The sequence below is a fragment of the Pangasianodon hypophthalmus genome, chromosome 1 (genome assembly GCF_027358585.1).
Source record: "Pangasianodon hypophthalmus isolate fPanHyp1 chromosome 1, fPanHyp1.pri, whole genome shotgun sequence".
Classification (NCBI taxonomy): Eukaryota; Metazoa; Chordata; class Actinopteri; order Siluriformes; family Pangasiidae; genus Pangasianodon; species Pangasianodon hypophthalmus.
The window spans coordinates 32,437,784-32,463,374 of record NC_069710.1 but is presented as its reverse complement, the minus strand read 5'-3'; the positions used below and the strand labels follow the sequence as shown (position 1 = coordinate 32,463,374).

The following is a 25,591-nucleotide window of genomic DNA, read 5'->3' as shown; positions in this document are numbered from 1 at the left end:
CCGTATGATGAAAGTGTGATATAATAGTGGTATGAACTATAAAATATTAGATTTATTTGTAAACAATGTCTGCCAAAACATGTTGCCATGGAGACCCCCTCCAACTTTTTATGTTATTGTTTTCTACATTGTTATTGCTAACTTCCGTCAAAACATCTGTCGCCATGGAGACCCTCTCTAAAACCTACAGTTAATAAAAAAATGAAACTTTTTATTGCTAAAAAGTCCATCACCATGGAGACCACCTCCCAGAAACACAAACATAAACAACAGTAATAAAATAATATAAATGACAGCAAAAAATCTCATGACCAGAGAAAGCGTTTCCAAAACAAATAAATAAATAAAAGAAATAATAAAATTCAATGATAACAAATGATGTAATAAACAATAAGCGAATCCAGTAAAAATTAATACAATTCACTAAGAATAAATAATCAAATTATATAGAATAGAAATTCAAAAAATATATTTTAATTAATTAGAATAAATTGGAATGAATAAAGTAAATACTTTGTACACAAAATGAAACAGTGATGTCACTGGAACAAACAAACAAAGCTAAAATGAAGAAATAATAATTGAACAGTTCTGAATATACTGAAGCCTGGGTCACTGTGTGGGGCGATTATCACACCGTCAGGTTTGTCCTATCGGCCCGGCCCAGCACTACACAGCGGGCTGATATGGGAGAGAGAGAGAGAAAGAAAACAACATCCCGGCATGAACATGAAGAGTGCAGAATTGAACAAGCGTGGCCCGGAGCTGAGCAGCAGAAGCTATTTACAGTGGGTAATTGGAAAGGGCCGTCCAGACTCGAGCCCATTAGAAAAAGCTTAGACGCATTCGCTGCCAATGATAGCATCGTTTGGCTAATCTGGACAAATAATGAATTGAAAAGGGCAAAAACATCCACCCCGGGCAAGTCTGAGTATCTGCACAGACAGAACCCAAACACTACAGAGGAGAAACACATTAGAGGAATTCCAATGATTTGCCTACGAGCATGAATCGACTTTATAAAGCAGGAGGAAAGTGTGTGAGGCTGAGAGACGATGGGTTGATGTTTTGTCAATTACTTTAATGTTACAAAGTGCTGACACTGGAGACTCCTTCCATAAATGTTAAACATCTCCTTACACAAAACCTCATCATATCGACTCTTACACACACTTTTAAACCTGTTTATCTGAAGTGTACAAGTCCCTCTGAACAAGCTGTTACTATAGAAACGATGTTACTATAAACCTGAGATTTGCAGCTACACTACACACGTCTGAGCTGCTGTTATAGAAAATGAATCAAAGCCTTCTCTTCTAACCAATCAGAATCCAGAATTCATCAGCAGCGCTGTGGTATAATATAATTAAAAATTACCCAGATGATGGCATTTTCTAAACTGCTGTGTTGTATTGAATCTGTAAATTGCTAAAGGCTAACTTGGCTCGAGCTGCATCAGCAGAAGTGCAGCCAAGATGTCGTGTTTTAAGAGGCCAGAGTGAAGAATACATTTCTGAGCCGGTCTTTAGACAGGAATCAGCTGTTTATGGATTTTATATCCAACCTCGTTGGCCGCCAGTCGAACGAGAGAGCATTTGGCTCTTGGAAACAAGCAACGAAGAATGAGTGTGAGGAATTATTGATTAAAGTCGACAGTCTCGGTCAGGCACCGCCTCAGCACGTTTTACTGAACCTGAAGAATATGCAGGTTTGACAGAAAGACCACCCCTGTAACTTGAACACTCTAACATCTCATTTCTCATATTTCCTTTGTGTTATAAAGTTTGTGCACCTCACAACCTCCTGGTCCCCAACCATACATACTCACAAAAAAGATTAAATCTAGCACTAGGGCTCTGCAGGATGTCCCTCTGGAGCGTCCAATGGTTCCAAATTGATGAACCTCTTTAGAATGAAAGAACCCTTGAGGAACCTTTTTTTCTAAGAGTCTGTGCCCATATTTATCCAGCTATGTGGGTGATTCTGGTGTAAAGCCGAAGCAAGTCAGAACTTCAGCCTATGTTCTTAGAGTTCTGCTCTCACAGCTCAACGGTCAACAACACAAAATAAAGTGCAAGACAAGACAACACATGCAAGAATTGTGCATTACTACTGAGTTTTAGCAGAGTATGTGCAAATGTTTCCATTCCAAGAGTGTAATCCACCTAAGACTGTCCATCACATGCCTGTCACCCATCTGGCATTGCCACTGACCCCCAGCCTTCATCTTGCTGGTGGAGAGTCCACAAGATGGCTGGGTCATGTAGGTGGCCTGGTCACCAGACACTCACTAACCCAATGGATTGGGTCAGGGGCAGCAGTGTTGCATCCACTGTAGCGGTCTGTGGTGGTGAAGCAGGAGCTCAGTTTGTGGATGAGGGTCTTTGTTCAAGTTGTGGGTGGTGATTGAAAGAATATGGTACATACTTTGGAAATAAGGTATCTCCTTAGGGTTGCAGGGCTTGCTTTCTATGATCGGTGAGGAAGTCAATGTTCCTCTTAGAGCTTTAGGGTAGAGCCGCTGCTCATCTGTATTCAGAGGAGCCATTTGAGGTGGATTGGGCACCTTATTGGTCGGCTCCCGGTAGAGATGTATCAGGCACATCCCACTGGACAGAGACTCCGGGGCCTGCTGGAGTGATTATACCTCACAGCTGGCTTGGGAGTGTCTGGGGATCAGCCAGGAGTAGCTGGAATCTGTGGCTGGGCTTGAGAAGTCTGGACTGAGCTTCTCATCCTGCTGCTGCTGTAAACCCCATCAAGAAAAGTGGAAGAAAGTGAATGAATGAAGTGTCGTATTGCACAGACGGACTGAAAGCAGCAATGATATAAGATGGTCTTTTTCTTTTCTGAATTTTTCTTTTAGCCCCTCTGTTTAAGATACATAATTAGAATGTAATATCCAGTGTAGAAAATGATAGTACATTTCCATCGTTTTCTCGATTGCTTCCAGCAGAGGTGTAACACAATGGATTTGGTTAGTGCTCCAAATATTCATATCTGTATTTGGATTTAATCCTGGAGTGGGAGTGGCCTAAACCAGAAGGAGGTTTTTCTTTTCTTTTTGTTTGTACCTGCCCATAGTATTTTCTAATGATCTTGGGTGAATGTATTTCCCAAAATATAAACAAACTAGCAGCCTAATTTAATCCACAGTGACCCTGACCAGGCAGTTACTAAGGATGAATGAACGCTACATGCATTATGCAGTGCTGCACGTTCATGTAGATCAGTGTGGTCTTTCATTTTCCCATGAAATTCAGACCTGCCTGCACTTTTTTGTTGCTTCCCATGTGATCCCAGTCCCGATGCACATCTTTAGTCTCAACCAAATGTCCTATTCTTATCTGTTTATTTTTTTCTGTTTAAAACACATCTGTTCTTTCTGAATAATGTATTGGTATTCAGTTACATTCCTATTTTCCACATTCTTTTCTGGGAGTGGAAGTTTGGTGCTAGTTCAAATCTCCGGACTGCTGGAGGGTCACTGTTACCCTGCTCAGTATCCTGCTCCACACATAAGTGGATAAAAGCATCTACTAAATGAATAAATATAATCCTCTGACCCTGACAATGACCTCAGTTTATTCCCAGCAAAGATACGAGATACGATATGAGCTTGAGTGTTTTCTCAGAGAAAACAAGAACACTTCATGAGCATGATGTGATAGTGTTAACAGTTCTGGGATAAATGTATTACCCCTCTGGCTCTTTAACCAGTGAAATGGAGCTTGGGAGTTTAAATTAAAACCACTTATCGTTGCATTATACATGGCTTTGCATAGGAGCTCCAAGATTTGTACTGCAAACCCATTTGTAATAAAAATGCGCTGTGCATTCCAGTTTATTGAGCATCTCATTTATTTAAGTAATTGCCCCTTAACATGCTGAGTTACTAAAACCAGCGCTGTGTGATCAGCTGACCCAAGAGAACTCGTAAATTTCCCTCAGGCTAGAGAGAGAGAGAGAGAGAGCGAGAGAGATGTGAGTGAGCTAGATAAAAAATATACAGTGGGTCATGGAGCTTGTTAGCATGCAAGATAATAATTTCACACTACAATAATTTCACAAAGGTTTTAATACAGTATCTGCTCATGTACATCTTCCAATTATTCTGCAAAAAAAGGATATATGGCAGGAAAAACACAAAATTCCTAAAATGATCTATTATGTTATCTGGTAGCTGCTTACCTCAGTAACTCATTGTGGGCGGAGCTTGGGATTGGCCAATTAGATAGCTAAATGTTTATTCCCAATGTGATTTCAGAGTGCTAGTTTTGCTCATATGCTACATTAACAATACCGACAACTCGACCATATACAGAGGGAGTTTCTGTGTTGTCTCACAGCTCCAGGGTCTCAGGTTCGATCCAGAACTCATTACTGTCTGGATGGAGTTTCACATGTTCTCATTCCCATTCCTGTTCCCATTCCTGCTCCCCTTTCCGTGTGTATTCCCGCTTCGTTCCTGGGAAAGGCTCCTGACACTCCTGATATCCACTGATACCCTGACCAGGATAAAGTGCTTAGTGATGATGGATGAGTGAGTGACTAAATGACAAATAACTCTAAATACAGGTGAAATCTGTGATGTGATAAGTTGGCCTGAGGTCAGACAAATATTCCATGTCGGGGACAAATTAAATTCTGTTCAGAAGGAGGACGTGGAATATATTCAGTGGTCACACACTGAAGGGAATATATCACTTTCCCGGAAAACTGTCGATCTTACCTTATTGGCAGCTTAGCGAATTAATCCCTTCTTTTTTCCTCTCTTAATCCTTTTCCTTATCATAAGATTATGAAAAGCCTGATCCCTCTTCTCTCAGATATTAAAATTGCATCCATAATATGACTCTGAGCTTAAAGAAATCAATGCGGGCGTCCCAGCGGCTGCCGCCGGTGGCTCAAGAGCACTTTGTTTTGAATTTCTTTTCCGTAATTTGTAATTCCCCCAGTCCGTCCCGGAGCCCGTGACATGAATAATGCGTGAGAGGCCACACATCGTTGGCATTCAGAGAATGCCAATCTGCTCAAACGGGGCACAAATTGGAAAAACACTCCAGACGTATTTTCATTCAGGTGCTGGAGGTTGGCTTATTTTCTCATTCACCTCACCTGCTTTGACAATATCTTCTCGTGTGTGTGTGTGTATGTTTGTGTGTGCATGTGTGTGTGAGGGTGAGGGTGGTTCTGAGTGACCGGACACACACAGTTTTGCCCAAACATGGCACCTGGCATTGTGTAAAGCTCATTTCTCCCTTTCATCTGCTTTGCATTGAGGACTAGAGGTTATCCACTCATGCATGCACAAATAACCCGAGTGCCCTTTGTGGGGAAAGAATAGAACTTAGCTGCCTTGTGTTGCCTTTTCTTCACACACACTCTGATAAAAAGTTCCTCTCTCATACGCTGTGAATAGCAATGTGGCTGAGGCAATCTCAGACAGACGCACTCCAGATGAGCTGTAAGCGAAAGATAATGTATGGCTCTGCGTGCCACTAATACAGACTCGTTCTGCATTTATTCCTTTAACCTTATCACGATTTGAGAATGTACGATTAGACAAGTACATCCTGGCCTAGGATTAGCGACAAACATTAAACACATTCTACAAAAGGAGTGTAAGTGCTACCGAAATAGGTTTCAGGTCTAAAGTCCCCATGAAATAGCCTGAGAGCCGTGATTTGATTGCATATGTGGATGTACTTCCTTTTGAACCAGGAAACAAGAGCATGTGAGTCCCATGCCAAATCGAAACAAATTCAACAGACAACTAGCTAAATATGGAGAGTTTAGTGAATACCTTTTTCAGCTATGTTGGATTTCTCATCATCACCTTCACCCATGCTGAGACGCCGTGTGATTTCAGTTATGTTGTACATGTTTGAGACGAGGCCAAAGCTCAGTGGTGCCGATGATGACGGAGAGCCACAGGGCTGTCACCGGGATATATCCGACACATCGGAGTGGTAGCCTTATAATTCATTTTAAATATTACGCTACTAGCAACACCCTAATAATCAACATGAATAGCCTAGTAACCACCTGGAACACCATGGCTACCACGTAGCATGACAAGGCAACATATCAACCCCCATAGCTTGTTGCATGTTTTAACCTTTTAATGTTGTGATATTTTAATGTGGGGGCATGATGGCTTAGTGGTTAGCATGTTTGCCTTGCACCTCCAGGGTTGGGGTTTTGATTTCCGCCTCCGTGTGTGCGGAGTTTGCATGTTCTCCCCAGGATTTGGGGGTTTCCTCCAGGTACTCCGGTTTCCTCCCTCTGTCCAAAGACATGTGTTGTAGCCTGATTGGTGTCTCTAAATTGTCTGTAGTGAGTGATTGTGTGTGATTGTGCCCTACGTACCCTGGGGTACGCTCCAAGCTCCCCGTGACCCTCTGCAGGAAACGCGGTACAGAAGATGGATGGATGGATGTAAACATTTTAATAAGTTCATTTAACATTTTAGTGTTTACCATTAAAACTGGTTAGCATGCTCTGTCAAGCCAACAAAAAGTTAATTCAACAAACTTTACTCTTTTAGTTAAACATTATGGTACCTGATAAAAAGATATTAATGACTCGCACTCAGACTCAGTTGTCCATGGTAGCTACATTCCAGCATTGAACAGCCCCAGCTTGGTAAAGCACTCTTTGGAAAGATCACATGACCACCAACTCGCACAAACTCCACCCTCTTCCAAATGAATAAACTCCAAACATTTATTAACCACCAAATGATCGTCAGAAAAGGGATTAGTGTGTGGGAAGGCAACAAAAAGCAAACCAATGAACCGTGTTTCCTGCTAACAAGCTGCTACTGTAGTGAAAGACACGCCTCTGGGGGCGGAGCACGCCTCTGGGGGCGGAGCACGCCTCTGGGGGCGGAGCACGCCTCCGGGGACCACCTGGAGAGCTTTTAACTGATGAACTCAAGACTAGTACGGGATGTGTCATCAACAAATTTGAATCATTTTCCTGGAACTGATAAACTATAAAGTTAAAACATTTTTTTTTCTATAATATAAGACACTACAGGTGAATAGGATCATTTTTAAAACAATAGATATCACAATTACTTAACAGTTACTTAACAGTTTGTTTTTCTTAATGTGTAATTTTTCAGTATAAAATCTAACCTAAATCCAACAATTCTCAACATATTTTAATGAACATAATAATTAATAATAATAATGATAATGTGATTGTGAGTGGATTTGTGTTGTTTCTTGCGTTAAAAAGAGAAGCACTGAGAGCAACACTACAATAAATTCTGTTTATTAGAAACCAAATTACGCTCCTAAAATATTACACTCCTTAAGCAACACCAGTCAGTTTGATTTACATTACAGATGGCGTAAACCGTTTAAAGGTTCATTAGAGCAGTAAACCAAGGACATTAGCTTAGATCTCATAAACACTGAAAGCAAACTCTCCTTTAATACCAAGCACGATGTCACGCTTCAGCAAGACACTTTTACAGCTTTCAGATTTCTCACCTACCTTATTCAGTATTACCTACCAAATACACATCGAATATTTTCTTTAGTTCTGTCTGTTTTGACACATGGCAGCTTGGGAAAACCCTTCACATAGTGAAATTTAGACATTTTATACTATATAGTTCTGAAAACTTCATTTTCTGAAACTGAAAACTACAATAAAAATAAATCCTACTTTGTGGAATAGTCACGTTTTTAAAAATAGACTAAAATGCTAGATAGATACGTGACTATTCCACAAAGTGGGATTTGTTTACCACCCAGAAGTTACCCCATTCCCACCCAGATGTTGATTATTTTCTAATATCAGCATGCCCCAAAGTGTTTTATTCCTCTTATTCTACAGCAGTCGTATAAGTGTTTCAAGTACTCCTCAGGTCCACCATGTTTGTTGAAACTTTCTTTGGTCAGTGAGCAGAATTATGGGATTGCCTACACTGAGAAGGGAACATCTGGATACGATCACTTGCTTGCACCATCCATCAGGCTTCTCCAGTATGAGATTTGGCACAATCCATGGTGATTCATCAGCATAATCACCAACCCTGGGCAGACTTGCAGTTCTCCAAAATCTCCCATCTTCACAGCCCCTTCTTCTTGACCACATGGTCGAAATTCAGTCCTGTGAACATTCTTAGGCTCCTTTGAAGCACCGATGTCAAGTTGCCTACTCTGTATATAGTACTTGGAAGACTTTCAATGCTATTAAAAAACACCACAGATTACCAGCATGCTATGCACTTGCAAATATTACTTCTTGGAGATGCTCGACCCACGTCCTTGTCTTGGCTGATGGAAGGATTCAACGTATTCATGGAGGTTCCTATTATATTTTTAAAAACTGACCATGGCCCAAAAGAGTTAAGCATTTCCTCCAGTAAACAGCATGCTATATTCTGTACATGTAGAGGTTATTTTTAGATACATCAGTACCCACTCCTTCTTCTTGCCAAAGCTTTGGCAAAGGTAACGACCCGGAATGGCCTTTTTTGTCTCTTGTGGGAAATGTTTGGGTACATTTTTGGAAAATCAGTCAAATTTACCATAAATTAGGTTATTATTTCAGGGCAGTTTAAGGGTGCAGAAGCTGTCAGACTCTTGACAGAGGGCTCATGGGCACTTCACACTTCTCACATTTCATAAAGTCTTGTATATCCCAGTGCATCTTGGGCCAGTAACACCAAGCCCTCATTAATTTGATAGTGCTTACCAGTGTTCATCAGGGTTGCAATTAGAAATCTTTTCTTATAAGCCCTGTGGCAGTAATATTTATCCAACCACAGGGGGTGTAACAAAAACTGGCAATAAAGCACCCCTACCTCTTCCTCCAACTTGTCTCAATGTCTCACCAGCTACATCGTTCCATCCGTGGCTCTATCCTTTATCCATCGCCTTAAGAATTTCCTGAAACAGAATATTGTTGGAACGGCTTTTTGCTTTGATGTCCAAAAGCTACTGGAATACAGCGGAAACTCTGCTCATTAACGAAAGCCGATTATGCAATTGTTGGCAGTGATTCATTTCCTGCAGCCAGTCTGGAAAAAAGCATCTGTATTCCCATGAGCTTCTGGCCTTTGCTGAATTTCACAATTGAAACAAACCAGCTCTGAAGCCCACCTAGATTCACCAACCTCCACCTGGGCTTACAACTTCAGCAGATTGGTGAGGGTGCTGGAAGGAGCTACAAGTAAATAACACTGTGTTGTGCTGTAATAAAAAAATAATCAGTAATGGGTTTATGTGAAGAGTTATTATTACCATACTGAAGAGTTTTATTCATCTTATACCACAGCAATTTGCCAATGATTACAAAGAATGATGTCATACTTTTTATCCGTGTATAGTTACATTTAATGTTGTATAATGTCCACTAGAGTAAGTTTCTGTTCTCACTTGCATTATAGCAGCTATATACAATCGTTCCATCACCATCCTCTCTTTTTTTCTTTCTCTTGGATGTCACTTATCATGTTAGTGTAAACTCCTCTGTCCTGAAGATGTAGAAAAACTTTATAGCTTTACCTCTGACATTGGAGACTCCTTCCATAAATGTTAAATAAACGTCTCCTTACAGAAAATTTCACATCAACAATTATTTTTAATTGGTTTATATGTACAAGTCGCTGTTAGTATAGAAATGATAATGTATTAGAGCGAGGGCATTAATATAAACTTGGGATTTGCGCTACTGTCAGAGCTGCTGTTATAGAAAATTAATCAACACCTTCTGACAAAATCACAAAACAGAATCTGAGGGTGCTGTGGTGTAATGAAGATTAAAGATCATCAGCATATAGAGTGAGAAGAGGAAACAGTGCTGCATTAGTGTGTGATAACGGATGTTGGTGCTCTCAGCCTTTTTTTTTTTTTTTTTTTTGCCTCCTATACTTTGGCCCTGGTGAACTTCCATTAGATTAACACCTCGTAATGGGCTCGTGGTTGACACTGCTGTTGTGTTCACCTCTCTGTCCATTCTGGAGTTGAATTAAATCAGCGAGGGCACTGAAAAAAAGTGACGCCAAAGTGCCCTATGATCACAGTGCTCCATTAGAGCTTTATTAGTCTCTGCAAATGTCATTTTGTCACCAGAGGCACCGTGACCTCCATGCGTGCCTCGTTTTCCTCTGACCAGCACTCATCCGGGCTGCTGTTAACCTTCGCTTCGTTAATGTCACCGCACGGAGAGGCGCCAGATCAAACAGGCCAAAGTGAAGTGCATTATCTCGTAGCTTTGTGTCTCATATTAAATCTGATCAGACTGAGTGGGTTCTGCGCAGGGCATCGAGTGCAGCGTCTGATCTCCCGGTTTAAATCGATATCTTCTTCTAAACAGGAGGTGATCAAAGTCACGCTCAGGTCCGAAGCAGGAAGAGGATTAGACTAGTGTGTGCAGAACCCCTGCTAAAAATAATAGAAAGAGACAGAATGTCTTTAGCAATAAAGAGATAAGCTTCACGGTGAACTCTGGTGAAATTGTTATTGTTACACATATTGACACTTGTAAAATAACACAATATACAGCATTTAAAATGCTCTCAAATGAGTATTTGTACATCAAATTAATAAATTAACAGAATTAAACCTTATAAAGGTTCAAATAAGCAACCTACTGAATGGTGAGAAGTTACCCTTTAATGCATAACTGTTAACAATTAGCTCATGGCTGTAAATAAGCCAACTTCAAGTGGTTATGTTTTGTTTTGCACTTTTGACTAGTGCTATGGATTAGTTTTGAATTTGACGTTGAGAGGATAAACGCACACTTCTCGGTCTATTTATCTTTAAATGTTCTGTTTTTAAACAAGCCATCTCGTCAGTTCGCTAATCAGGTCAGTGCGTGTAAATAAAATGAAAAATCTACTAGTGTTTGAAAATTCTTCTCTTTCTTTTAGCTAGTCTCTGATCCGATGAGCTTCCTTCTGCTAAATAATTTACATAAATGCATGTGATTTGCCATAACAGAGGATCTGATACAGAAGTTTCATATTTAGAAAACTACAGTCGCTGAACTTTTTTTTTTTTAAACTCAAGTCCATCAGGGTCTAGACATTAATCAGTCGTCTTAAGATCTCAGTATGCTTAAAGTGGAGATGACATTGGGGTAGCTTCTACAACAATATGACAAATGCCATGTGGAGGATTTGCTTGTCACGTCGTGCACATGTCAACACCACAGGGAAAAAAAAGCCTTGCAAAAGCTTGTGATTGGTTGTTAGAAACACAGCGTGCCCAAGCCAACACCTTTACAAGTCTTTGTCAAGAGATTACAAAGACACGCAAACGGTTTTAAATTGAATAGACTCATTTCTTTACAGCTTTCCATTTTGTAAATATGGAACACAATATGCAGCTCTTCCTTTTTTCTATGTACTTCCAAACACTCTCCATAGTTTATACAGCTGATTATAGAGACTGATTGGATTTGGGTATGGAGATAAAATGTAAAACAATGCTGCGATCGTCCCCACTCACTCACATTCTGACTTTATTATGGGTCACACGACTCAATCTTGATCTACACAGACCATCATGGACCACAGAACCTTGCCTCCTGAGCCGACTGGTCTGCGTTTAATCACAAAATCCTTTGTGAAATTTTCCCTTTAAAATGAACAGATGCGAAATTTAGTGAATTTGCATAAGTAAGATTGTCTAGAAATAATCATATATATGCTTTAGAATATTGTAATAATGAAATTTTCTATATTCAAGATATTTTGACTTGCTAACTTTTTTTTTTTTTTTTTTTGAGGTGTGCTACTCTTATAGATATAATATGGATTCAGTGTTTTATATTTTCTGACTCATATTTTATGAACACACCGTGGACCTGCTTGTTCTACAACATCAACAGAAATCTCTGGCTGATAAAATCTGATATCCACTCAGACGCTGAGCTCGAAGCTGAGAAAAACGTAAGCGATCTGTGCCGGGTCTGTTCAAGGTCAGATCTTTACCAGATAAAGTGTGTAAGCGGTTTTATCTACATGAGGGAATATAAAATGGCATATTCTGGAATAGGTTAGTGTATATTTGACTGTGTGTGTGTGTGTGTGTGTGTGTGTGTGTGTGTGTGTGTGTGTGCTAAAAATGTACAAGGTGAACACTAAACACCGTATAAATATGTTTGTGTAGATTTCTGTAAACTATTCAGAATAAGAAATAAATTAGCTCATGCTTTTTATTAAAAGATTTTATGGAAAAGTAGATGAGGATGATCCTGACTTAGTGTTTTCCAAAAAAAAAAAATATCAGTAACTTTATATTTAATATCAAAGCTTAAGGAGATGCATGTGAGCAATCGTGTTCTTTTTTTTTTTTTTTAGATATATAAAAGCTGGAAGTAAGCAAACAATACTTTTAACCTTGAAATTAATCCATATTTATCTCATAATAAAAAATTGTTACCCAAGTATCAAGCTATTTCTACTTGCTAAGATTTTTGTGAGATGGATCATTTTAGACCAACTTCTTTTTTCTTTTCTCATAAACATCCAAAAATGTTCATGTTCAAGATTTTTCCAAATTTGTCTTCAGTGTTCTCTTTAAATGTAAAGCTTGTTAACTGCATTATTAAGAGATGAAATGTGAAATGTGATCTGCATTAGACAAACTGCTTAATGCCGAAATAAATGACATTTAGCAGCTTATTGTCTTGACTACAGAACACTGATATTTCTCAGATTTTAATTAATTTATTTATTTTCCCCTGAACAAGAACCCACAATTATGTGAAGGTTTTTGCTCATTTAGTGATTAATAATAAGTATAATAATAATAAAGCCTGAGCAGAGATAGAAGTAAAATGAATGAAATCATCAAATGGGACTGATTACTAAATATAACTGACTAAGACAGTATTTTAGGAAGTCTAGTACACACTCCGGCTTTTTAAACCATTAATCCCGGCTTATTTGCTTTAACAATCCTGAACAATGTGGCATGATTGGTATCGCATCTCTAATCAACGAGGAGATTTAGTGCCCTTTGATCAGAGAATGTTTTATCTTTATTCTGGGAACGGGAAGCTTTAGTGTGCCCTGTCCTAATCCCTTCATCCAGTACTGAGACGCTTTACTATGCCATCACTTATCAAACATTTTACTTATTTAACCCGCTACAGAAGAGTCTTTTATTCAACACTGAGACAGATCCAGTGTTTAGCTGTGTTAGAAAACCTCTTATACTACAGCGCTGTTGGATTCGGATTCGCTATCAGCTCTGATAATAGTGCAAACGCATATCACAGGGACTTGTACAGCAGATGTGGCACATAAACAGACTAAAAAATCATTTCTACTCTGTAAATAAAACATTGGTTTTTTTTCTGTAAGGAAACGTTTATTTAAAATTTATGGACGGAGTCTCCAACTATAAGTTTTCTGACATCTTCAGAACAGAGGAATTTACAGTTTCCTAGGGAACGACTGTTTACAGCTGCTATAACATAACTGAGAACAGGAACTAACTTGTTTCACAACATTAAATGTAACTATAAATGGATAAAAAGTATGATGTGTCATTCCTTAATAAATAAGACATCGAAATAGGGAAATTACTGTGGTGTAAGAGGAATAAAACCCTTCATGGTTGTAGCAGTAACTCCACTTCCTCCACCCAATCAGTCATTGATTATTTTCCTGAAACAGCACAACAAAGAGTATTTCATTCCTCATGATTAGAGCACTCGCTGCTTTGTACCCTACAGAAGACTGAAAGGCTATTTAGGAAATAAAGCGAATCTTCGAGACAGATCTTGAGACAGACGTATGTGCTGTGCTGGAGCTCAGCAGATGGTGACATATTGCTGATTGTGAGCACATCTTCTCCTGTTCCCGCACTATATCAGCTTTAAGCTGAGCCTGTCACGGCGTCACTGATCAACCAAGACCTCCAGTACTTCACCTTATGATCAGCTTTCTCACTGCCATCACACTTAGTAATAATACACACAAGCCTGGTGTGTATTTACCACTCTGCCTTTCCGTGTGTTAAAAGATAAGAGCACTTAAGCCAGTGTTTTCCGGCTCCTAATCCACCCGTTCTTCCTGCTTTAACTCTCCTCACTCCACTTGTCATGGCCTTTCATAATTATGTGTATATAATAAGACGAGAAAAGAATTTTAATTGAGTTTTTACAATGCAGATTTTCTCAGAGACATCAGTGCTTTACTCTCTAATGAGCAAGTGGTGTGAAAAAAATACTCTCTAAAATGGAGATCGGGGGAAGAAACTTTGGGAGGAAATAAGGAATTCAGCAGGGAGATCACAACCTCCTCACAAAGTCCTCACAACCTTCTCAAATATTTCTCGGGACATTACGCGGAATGAGGAGCCATTTTTTGAATCAGATAATCAAGAAATTACTTTATATAGAGTATAGATAAATCATTAAGTGAAATGTATACTGCTATACTGTATATAGACCCTAATCTAGAATCCTTCATGGTTCCTCAGTTGTCCCACTGAGAGAACTTCTAAAGTGTTTCCTCAGAAAGGGTTCCAAACTAAAACATTTTGGAAGGACTCTTGAACAACCTTGTCTTCTAAAACATGAGTCAGTACACTGTAGGTAAAGGAGACAGGTTAATCAAAGTCAGTGAAGCAGGAGCCTGTAGAATGGCATGAATAGGAACAAAAGTTTGGGGGTGAAGGTCTTTTGTATAGAAGTATGAGTATGTGGGCTACAGGATGGTAAGAGTAGAACTGAAATAAAAACAGGTGCTTGTAAGCATCAAGATGGTAGAAGTGGGTTCTGGAGATGTGCAGGAGTTTGTGGGTCAGTGGGTGGCAGGAGAAGGATCTAGACCAGAGCAGGAGCTTGTGGGCCTTTGTACTGGAGTGGTAGTTTGTTAGACTCAGGGTGGCAGGATTGTTGGGAAGGGAGCAAGAGCATATATTGTTCTGAACAGGAGCAGGAACTTGTAATCCACCAGACAGAAGCAGGAACTTGCAGTGATCTTGATCTTGAGCTTGTAGGCCTCAGGACAGGAGAAGGAAATCACAGTCCTCTGGACAGGAGCAAATGCTTATAGTCCTCAGAATGGAAGAATTAGGTTCTGGAGATGAGTTCATGGCCCTGTGGATGGCGAAAGAAGGATCTGGACAGGCGCATGAGCTTGTAGTTTATTGGACAGGAGCAGGAACATGTGGACTTCTGGACAAGAGAAAGAGCTTGTCGCTGCTGGACAGGAGCAGGAGCTTGTCGCTGCTGGACAGGAGCAGGAGCTTGTGGGCCTCAGAATGGTAGGAGTAGAATTTGGATGGGAATAAGAGCTTGTTAGCCTCAAGATAGTAGATGAAAGTTCTGGAGATGAACTAGAGTTTGTGGGCCTGTGGTTGGCAGGAGAAGGATCTGGAGAGAAGCATGAGCTTGTAATTTCCTGCATTTCTGAAACTAACAAGCATTGAATCAGTGGCTAAGTTTTTAATGATCGGTTTTGTAAGGCCATATACCTGTGTTGTTGTTGCATGTCTATTCATTCTTATTATTTTATTTCCTGTTTCAGTGTAGATAGTACATCATACTCAAATCTTCATCTTAGCCTCAAAATTTTCACATCCAAATGAACCTGGCTGTGCTTCTGAAAGTGTTGATGCAGTATCACTTTCAGCTCTGACGTGTGTGTGTGTGTGTGTGTGTGTGTGTGTTGTAGAGGACACAGTGGAGGACACGGCTGTTACAGTAATGCTGCACTAATTATGATACAGGAAATAGGAGTACGCTACAAATCAGACCAAAACAAGCGGCGTGATCAGAACTGTTCAGAATATTTGTTATAGGAGAAGAGACGGATACGGAGTGTGTATCTGTCCCTCTGTGGAGGCTGAGGATTTGGGTGTGTGTGGGTGTGTGTGTGGGTGTGTGTGTGTGTTTGGTGAGTTTTAAACATGCCTTCTTAATTATGCATACGGGTTTCACAGCTCAGGAAATAAGTGGAGATGTGAAGTGCCCTTTTTTGATGTTCTTTGTCAGCAATGTCAGAGAGGCATATGGCCCTGGCATGCTTTACTGGAGACATGACAGTCCTGTGTCTCTCTCTGTCTGTCTCTCTGTCTGCCTCACACTCTCGCTCTGTCACTCTCTCTCTCTTTCTCTGTCTTCTTCTGTTTCTCTATATGTCTCTCTCTCTCTCTCTCTCTCTCTGTCTCTCTCTCTCTATCTGTCTCTCTCTCTCTCTTTCTCTGTCTTCTTCTGTTTCTCTATATGTCTCTCTCTCTCTCTCTCTCTCTCTCTCTCTATCTGTCTCTCTGTCTGTCTCACACTCTTGCTCTGTCACTCTCTCTCTCTTTCTCTGTCTTCTTCTGTTTCTCTATATGTCTCTGTCTGTCTGTCTGTGTTTCTCTCCCTTTGTCTCTCCATATACGCTTCTCTGTCACGCACTTTCTCTCTCCCTCCCTCTGTCTGACTGTCTCTCTCCCTCCATCTCTCTCTCACTCTCTCTCACTCTCTCTCTCACCCCCTCTCTCTGTCTCTCTGTGTATCTCTCCCTTTGTCTCTCCATATAGTCTTCTCTCTCTCTCTCCCTCTCCCTCTCCCTCTCTCTCGCAGTCTGTCTGTCTGACTGACTGTGTCTCTCTCCCACTCTCCCTCTCTGTCTTTCTGTCTGTATCTCTCTCCCTCTGTCTCTCTATATACATATCCCCCTCCCTCCTCTCTCTCTCTCTCTCTCTCTCTCTACTCTCTTGTGCTGTCTGTCTTTCTGTCTATCTCTATCTCTCTGTTTGTCTGTCTCTTTCTCTCTCTCTTGCGTGTCTCTCTTTATGCCTCTGACTTTCTCGTGTGTGTGTGTGTGTGTGTGTGTGTGTGTGTGTGTGTACAGTGTATGTAAATGATTTTTCCTGCTCTCTTAAATGTGTAACATAACCCAGGAAATGCAATCTCTGCTAATGAGTCTAGTTTGAGTCAGCATTATTCATGCGCACACACACACACACACACACACACACACACACACACACACACACCCCTGGTCAGTAGGTAGGTAGTGGAGTTGTGTGTGTAATGTGGAGTGTTGTGGGAGGAGGTTCAGATGGTGCCATGACAGGACTGTGATGTGGAGTTAATGTGATCAGCACTAATCAGCCCTGAGTGTGTTTCAGCCTTAATTTCATCTCCAACGTCCAGATATTTCCTCTCCAGGTCTGCAGTTAGTCATGAGCTTCCTGCTCCAGACGCATCTGTCGCACAACAGTCATTTATTTACTCTTATATTTATACATGTGAGCAACACGCACAACATCGCTGCACTTACATTAGGGGGATGTTTTTTAAAAAAAACTGTTAATCACAATTACATACTTTCACTCAGTCTCCAAGATTATATACAAATATAATAATAACAAAAAAAAAAACATTTTAATAGAGTAATATACATGGAAAGTGCTGTACAGTGAAGTAGTAAAAATAAAAAAATAAATAAATAAATAAATAAAGGCAGAGTAAAAATCAAATAAAAATCTAAACTTTTTTAATTAATCAAATAAATATAAAATTTTTATATTTAGACTAAAAAAAAAAGACTAACTACTTTTAAGTAAATGCTACATTTAAAAAATATACATATTTTCAAATCCTTTTTTAACTGTTTTTTTTTATTTATTTATTTATTTTTTTTATATATATCGTGAATATTGACTTTCACAGTAGTTTTTAAGCAGAGTCTGTTTTTATTTTTTCTTTATTTACTGAAGCTTTTTATGGAGAGAGACCATGAACTGATTTCATATGTTGGTAATTTAAGAAATAATTTTTTTAATTTTTATATATATACATTTGTTTTTATTTATTATTAATTATTATTGTGTAATATATTTATATTTAATGAATGCTATAATTTTCATACATATTAAGAAAATGTGTGTGTATGTGTGTGAGTGTGTGTATGAGAGAGATTTTCAGCAGCAGCTGTCCTCACCACCTACACACGTTCCTTCCACAGCTGATGAAAGACTTTCATCCAAAACATCCTTTTTTTTTTTTTTTTCTGAAAACGTGTCACTGCACTGTTTTACTACTTTTACATTGTTTGTTACAAAACACTGCAGGGAAAATAATCCAAACTTTATTTTACATTTAAGCAGGATAAATGTATTAGCTTTATAAAATGCATCTTATGCTTACACTGAGGGGAAAAAATAATTACCGAGCAATATGATTAAATAAGATCTGTAGCTACGCGGCTGTCAGAGCTGCTGCTATAGAAAGTTAATCAACACCTTCTGACCAATCAGAATCCAGAATTCAGCAGCGCTGTGGGATAAATAACATAAATAGCTAAAGTAGCAGTTAAATGAGGAACTGTGATCATGACTATAATCTAATGAATTATACACCAATATCAACTTCTATCGTTTATAATTCTAAATATATACAACCCCTTTATTGAAGATCTGAGTCTTCATGGATATGAGCGAAATAAAACGCATAGCGTTGACGTGAAAAAGCACGTATAAAAGCAGCGTGCAGTCTGCTGGACATGGAGCCGAAGCTAAATAAGGGATCAGCACTAATCACAGCAAACCTCTTAAAGCAAATCCCCAGATAATTAGAAAGACAGGAAGATGAGATGAGACTCGCCCTGTTTGCGTCTGACACATGGATCTAAAACCAATTCAATTCCATATGATGAGTGAACTCCAGTTAATGCTAATGCTGATGCTAATGCCTAGCGCCTGAATGAGGAGTTTTTCACACACACACAAAAAAAAAACACACATGCATGCATCTTTTTTGCAATATTGTACTATCAGCTGAGAAATATTTTTACACAGGTGACCGCACTGAAAAAAAATGCATATAGTATTTACCCAAAAAAAAACGAAGCAGCAACTTGCAGCCACTTTTTGGGGGGTAAATTTTACCCCATGTTTTACGTTTTATTATTTAGTAAATTTATTCTTTATTTAGCCAGGAACGTGCCAGTGAGATACAAGATCTCTTCTTCCAGGGAGTCCTGGTCAAGACAGCAGCGCAATATCTGCAATGCACATGTGGTAAATCCTACCTAATACTTTTAGTTCATCAACACACTCTCTCCTCTCAAGTACTCATTAATTATTTGTGATATAACACAATATAACAATATAACACCTGTGTAATAATTTTTCTGGGTTTGGAAATGCTTCAGGTTTCCTACAGGTGACTGTGTTGGCATTGACTCAGAACTGAAACTGAACACTTGCTCTGAAATCAGACCATCTTTTGCTTATTAAGCTCATAAAGGTTTAATACTAACTTGACTCTAAACCATGATCAAGCGATCTGAGTTCAAAATGGCGGATGTAAACAGACTAACTTACTCAACCGTACTGAATTCAAAATGGCGGATGTAAACAGACTAACTTACTCGACACTCCCAGCACTGCCACAGCTAATTATTTACTATATTTTTTAAGGAGTTTAAGATAACATGGCACTTAGCTACATATATTTGCAACCAATAAACACTTATCAATGCTAGCTCTAATGTTATTAATAAACATATCAAACACACTGTCAGCTTTTATACAGGCTTGTCTGCTTTATTACTAGTCACTAGTCACACAGGCTAAGGAGCAGTAGCTTACTCGCTAGATATGACAAAATTAGCCACAAAAATTAATGTTATTTCACTATTTTACACTGGCTCATAAGCAATTTAGTTAGAACTACATGTACAGCTATGCTTAACACTCTTAACTTTAGTGTAAATCTGAGTAGTAATGTGCCAGGAGAGGTTGCTGTGTTGATTTCTCTAAGCTAGCTGCTAAGCTAATTCAATAAAGGACAGCAATTAGCATTAAAGAGCAAGTTCATATTAGCTTAGCAACACTTGTTTGTAAATGAATTGAAACTGTATTCTTTGAGGCAAAATATCTCTTACCTTAAATATCAGACTTCTGAACGTCACGTCCTGTGAAAGTCCAATGTGCCCAAAAAATCCAACTGAAGAACGAGACAGAACCGGACAGAACCGGTTTCCTGCGCCTTCCTCAGCAGGCACCGTCATTAATGTGCAATTAAATTTTAATTACATTTTATGAGGCTTTTGCATATGGTAGATTTTACTTGAAATTTTTTCCTATATAATATACACAGTGTTGAGTAACATTTAATGTTTTTTTTTTTTTTCTGAAGTGTGCGTTTTTTCTGAATAGAATTAGCTAACTTGTGTAATTTGACCCAAAATCACATACTGCAGTTGAGAACTTAGTTATTTTATGTAAATGTTATACAATTCACATATAATTTTTTATACAGTGTAATAGGGATGCATCTGAAAGAAAGAATGACAAATTACAAATTTACATTTGTAAAATGGTTTTATATGTATATATGTTAATTTTCCCTATTTTCTCCCCAATTTTAGCTCTTTCTTATCACAGCTATCAAATGGGGAGGGTGAAGGTTACCATGTGTTTTCTCTAAGACACGTGAATCCAGCCAAGTAACTGAAAACACTATTTGCCCTAAAATCGCTATCTGCCCTCTTCCGCATCCATGAGCTCACATGACTGGCTAGTGTTGCCGTGATTTTGCTTACTTTAGTAATCAAATACATGAATTATTATTACTTAGGCATAAAAATCTGTGTGATTTCTTTTTTTATTATACTGACATCAGATGAGCAAAATTCACATTTGTATTGTATAAAACACAGGAGATGAAAATGGACCGTTTATGTGATGAAATCATGAGTAGATTTCACACTCTTTAGCTTTTCAGGGGCTCAGGAGTTATTATGTCATCACTTTTATTATTTAATTGACTAGCTGTAATGTTAAAGAGTTCCAGCTATTTAGCAGAAGCTATAGTAGTGAGCTCTAGCTAACGCATTGTGCCCCCTATTGACAGGACCATTGTACTATGTCAAGCATCAAACACAATTCTACAGACCTGTGTAATGTTAATAAAAATGAAACACCAGGTCTTAAAGAATTGAATGAGTCTTCAAATGCATAAATTAGTGGTTTAATGTGATGCCACTATCTGTATCTGCTCCAAATATTCATATCTGGTTTTGAATTTAATCACAGAGTGGGTGTGGCCTTTTTTTTTTTTTTTTAAATATACACAACTATTCCACTCGTAGAAACATTAGAAAACACTGGAAAAAACACAGATGTAGAAATGTCAGTCGTGTCAGCATGGTGTGTATTCAGTTATTTGTTTTGTTTGCACCTGCCTGCGAAATTTTCTAACAAATTTAATTGGCTCCATTTTTCCAAAATATAAACAAACTAGTAGCCGAATTGAAACTAACGTGACCCTGACCAGGCTGTTATTAAGGGCGAATGAACGCTGTAAATGTGTCCCACAGCCCCGCCACATGTTCATGTTAATGAACACAGTCTTTGTTTTGGTCTCACGAGCTTCATGAAATTTAAATCACTTGAAATTGAAAACCTTGGGCGACTTTTTAAGTTGTGTCCTGTGGGATCCTGGTCCTGATGCACACCTCTAATCTCAACCAGATGCCCTGTGAACGTTTACGGCAAGCACACAGACAAAAAAAGAAAAAAAAACACCTCCTATTCGTATTTATCTCTTTAGAACACATCATTTGTTCATTCGGAGTAATATATTCATATTCGGGAACATTCCTAGTGTACATCTAATGAAAAACCTTTGTCTTGTCCACTCGGATACATACACAGGCTAATAAGACACACTGACGCTAAGTACAAAGAATAGATGCTCATAACAGCTATATTTAGACACAACCTCATAATGCATTAATAATGTAGCTGAGAAGAGCAATCAAAACAAACAACATTCATGAACACAACTTTACAATGGAATATACAAAGTTTATATTTGATTTGATCTGTATTTCTGTACTTGGGTTAAATGAATACATGAATGTGGCTGCTGCACAAATCATCTGTAAATATTAGAGAAGTCACAACATGCTCTGAATTAGCATCAGCAACAAGTGCAGTAAAGGAGGAAAAAAGGAAAAGTAAATAACTCCCTGTAAAGTCAGCTAACTTTTAAGCCTGCGCTCAGCTAGACCGAGCGTCTGTGGGGAATTGTGCTCAGCCGTGATCAAAGCGCTAAGGTCCCAGTTCCTCTGTCTTTCAGAGTTTGCGGGATCTTAGCCGAGAGTCGTCTCTTCTCTTCTCCAACAGGTGAAGGCCTGCGTGGCTACGAGCCACGAGCGAATGAAAAGGAATATATTTATGCTTCCTGGCGACTTGATCTCCTGCTGCTTCATGGAAACACAGCTTCAAGTCCTTTTTCATGTGGGGTAAACAGAACGAGTGTTAGAAGTGGAAGTTAGCATTAACTCTGAAGCACTACTCGCCCAAGGGCCAGTTCGCAAAAAAACACAGCCTTTATGCAACCACTCAGCTAACAGTTTGATTTGATGTATTATTTCATGCACTTCAGCTTCAGAAATATGATGCAACTTTATTGTGTTTTTGGAATATGGGACTTTGTTATCTCTCTAGACTGGCCGTGAGTTAAATGGCTAAGTGACAATATATTGCATATTATATCTTTATTTTACATTGGTCTTCTTGTAATCTATTTATTTGTAAGGGTTTAGACAGCATACCTGCTAATATTTTTATGGTATGTGAGCTACTCTACTGACAACTCAACTCACAACTCAACTCACAACTTGACTCACGACTCACATATTTAAATCAGGGCTTGACTCATGGCTTGACTCATGGCTTGACACTACCTGACTCTTGGCTCAACTTATGGCTCATATCAAAGCTCAAATCATGATGTAACTCACAATCTGAATCATGGTCAATTCACAACTCGTAGCTTGACTCACAGCTTGATTCACAACTGGAGTCATGATTTGAATCACGGGTTGACTCATGAATCATTTATTTACTTGAATCACAGCTCGATTCATGACTCAACTCACAAGTTGAGCTGTGAGTCAAGCTGAGGATTGATTCATGGCTCAATTCACAGATTCACAATTGACTCATGAATCAGTTCTCAGCTTGACTCATGACTCAACTCAGCCAAACTCATAACTCAAACACTTAACTCATGACTCTACTAATAGCTAGTCTGAGGACTTGATTCACAGCTTGACTCGTGACTCGACTCACACCTCAACTCATAGCTCCCAGAGCTTTTGCTTTATGCTATTTATAGACTTTAGCCTTTTTATGTTAGCATGAAAGTACTAAGGATGTCTGCTAAATGCTGTAAATAAACAAAATTTAGCTCCACGATCAGCCTGACTAAGAAACGTGCATCTTTCTTTCAGTTAGCTAACAGCAGTGTCTGATTACTCTCTATTAAAAACTTAGCTAAAAGTTATGATGAAAACCTCATAGCTAAGAGCATGCTGCTGTGAGATATGATTTAGCGCTTAGTATTGCTAATGGATCGAATGCAATTCCTGAGTGATGGTGGAACGAAATGCGGATATATATACTGTGTGTGTGTGTGTGTGTGAGATCGCTGTACAGATTTCCTCCAAACCTTCAAGGAAGGCCTGAAGAGGCTCGACGCTTCTGAGAGCTCCAGAGCCATGAAGCACAATCGCCCTCAGCTGCTGCTTTATGTGTGAAACACATTGTGTACGGATGGAGGACTGCCTCGTGGTGACGTCTTTTTTGAATTCTTTGTCAAAAGAAAATATTCAGATGTGTGTGTGACCAGTGTGTAAAGCTAACGATGACTGTGAGCTGGTGAAAGAAAGGAGGAAAAAGTTAGAAATGCTGTAAAAGGATTGAAGCAATTCTGGTTTCTTACAAAGTCATTGCATTCGAAAGCATCAGCTTGCATGATTTTTTTTTTTTTTTTTAAGTGGTTAGATATCAGCTTTAACATTCCTACAACATAACTGATGATTACTAAAAAGTATGTTGACGGAGCATTCCTTTGAGATCTTGAATTGTATTTATGATAATATAGACAGCACATGAATGTGTAGCAACGTGGAGGAATGTTGTGTAATGGATTGAAGAAATGAATGATTATTAATATTGTATAATTATTATTATGTCATTAAGCACAATCTGGATAAATATTAGATTCTTTATTTCTACCTGCTCATCATTTATACAGCAAGCTAAGCTGCTAAGCTGAGCCGAACATGCCTTTTTTTTCATAATTTCTATCTCTACTTCTTTTTAATATCAGATCTATTTGTTGATTCTCTCCTGGTCTGGGTCACTGGATCCAATTACATCGCGACCCTTTAAGCCCTTTAGTTCTTGCTGACCGAAGTCTCTCGTCCTCCCGGCGCTGTAAGCCGTCTATCAGATAATGGAACGCTGCCTCCACCTTTCCGCCTCCTCGGGGGAAATCTGCGAAGAGCAGCTGCCCTTTATCAAGCAGCTTTTCCCCAGCTTTTCCCATCTCGCACCTCCCGAGTCAACCCACCTCGACGACAGAGAGAGCAGTGAGCACATCATCCACCTGGACTCCATCAGAAACACACCAAATACACACTCGGAGAGCTAGCAGGACTGCTCAGATCTGCTCACGGGGCATTTACACCGATATTACAGATAAAAGATGTCAATGATCAGGAGAGGGGAAAAGTGGTAAAGGAATCGAATTGTGAGTAAAACTGTGCGTGGGTCTCAGACATGCTCATTTTAGCAATACTACATCCCTAAACTTTCTAAAACAAGGTTCATCAGAGCAGAAGAACAGAGTGATGTTTATTTAGATGGTGGAATATTCTACAGAACGTGGGCAGAAATGGCCCATCTATCTTTCTGATGAAATCTTAAAGCAATCTAGTTCTGTTTTACCTGCTCTTTTTTCGCTAAAACGAGTGTTTATATCAAATTTCAGACCTGGTCCAATCATATTCTGGTCAATAAAGGTGGTTAAATAAATAAAATCTGTCCTTTTGTAATGCTGGCAGAGAAGAATTCAGGCTTTCGGTAACACTGCTTGTGTGGACACAGCAGTTCTCCAGTTCATCTACACACACAGTCCATGGCCATGCCTTTTTTTCCCCCTTCATTTCAACACTTATTTTCTGACAAAGAGCGTGTAGATTACATATTTCTCTTCTTGAACGATGCGTATGTTATTTGAAGCGATCGTCACTTCGGTGGACAGAATATTTTTAACAGAGTTTGAGAAAAATTACTGCAAATTTCTCACAGCTGTTGAGATCAAGGTCGAACCATCTGTAGCACATGAGATTTTCTACACTGAGGTCACTTCCAAATTATAATAAAATAAAACTTCATGAGTGTTACTCCTGAAAGAAAGAGAGAAAGAGAGAAAGAAAGAAATTGAGGTGGAAATAGAGAATATATCAAATGGTTAAATGAATTACTTGAAAAAGGAAAGAAAGAAAATGAAAGAAAGAAAATGAAAAAGAGAGAGTGTAATTGAGGTAGAAATAGAAAATATATAAAATGGTTAAATGAATTTAGATTCATTTAGAATTCATTTGGAACTTTCTAGATCAACAAAGAAAGAAAGAAAATAATGAAAGAAAGATAATGAAAAAAGAAAGAATGTAAGGGAGGCAGAAATAGAGAATGTATAAAAAGGTTTAAAAGGGGGGATGAGAAGGATGGAAATGCTTCAGAAAAACAAGAAAGAGGGAAAGAGAGAAGGATACGTTGGAATGCTAGAGAGAAGAAAGGAA

At 38.9% G+C, this 25,591-nt stretch overlaps 1 long non-coding RNA gene across 1 annotated transcript in view; it reads left to right on the top strand.

The window, feature by feature from the left end:
- The window catches only part of LOC117598001 (uncharacterized), a 25,065-nt gene extending 213 nt beyond the window's left edge, over window positions 1-24,852 (top strand). Inside the window, exons 2-3 of the long non-coding RNA XR_004578747.2 lie at window positions 23,439-23,573; window positions 24,115-24,852. This is a non-coding gene — a long non-coding RNA (uncharacterized LOC117598001). The remainder of the gene's footprint in view (window positions 1-23,438; window positions 23,574-24,114) is intronic.
- The last annotated feature ends 739 nt before the right edge of the window (window positions 24,853-25,591 follow it).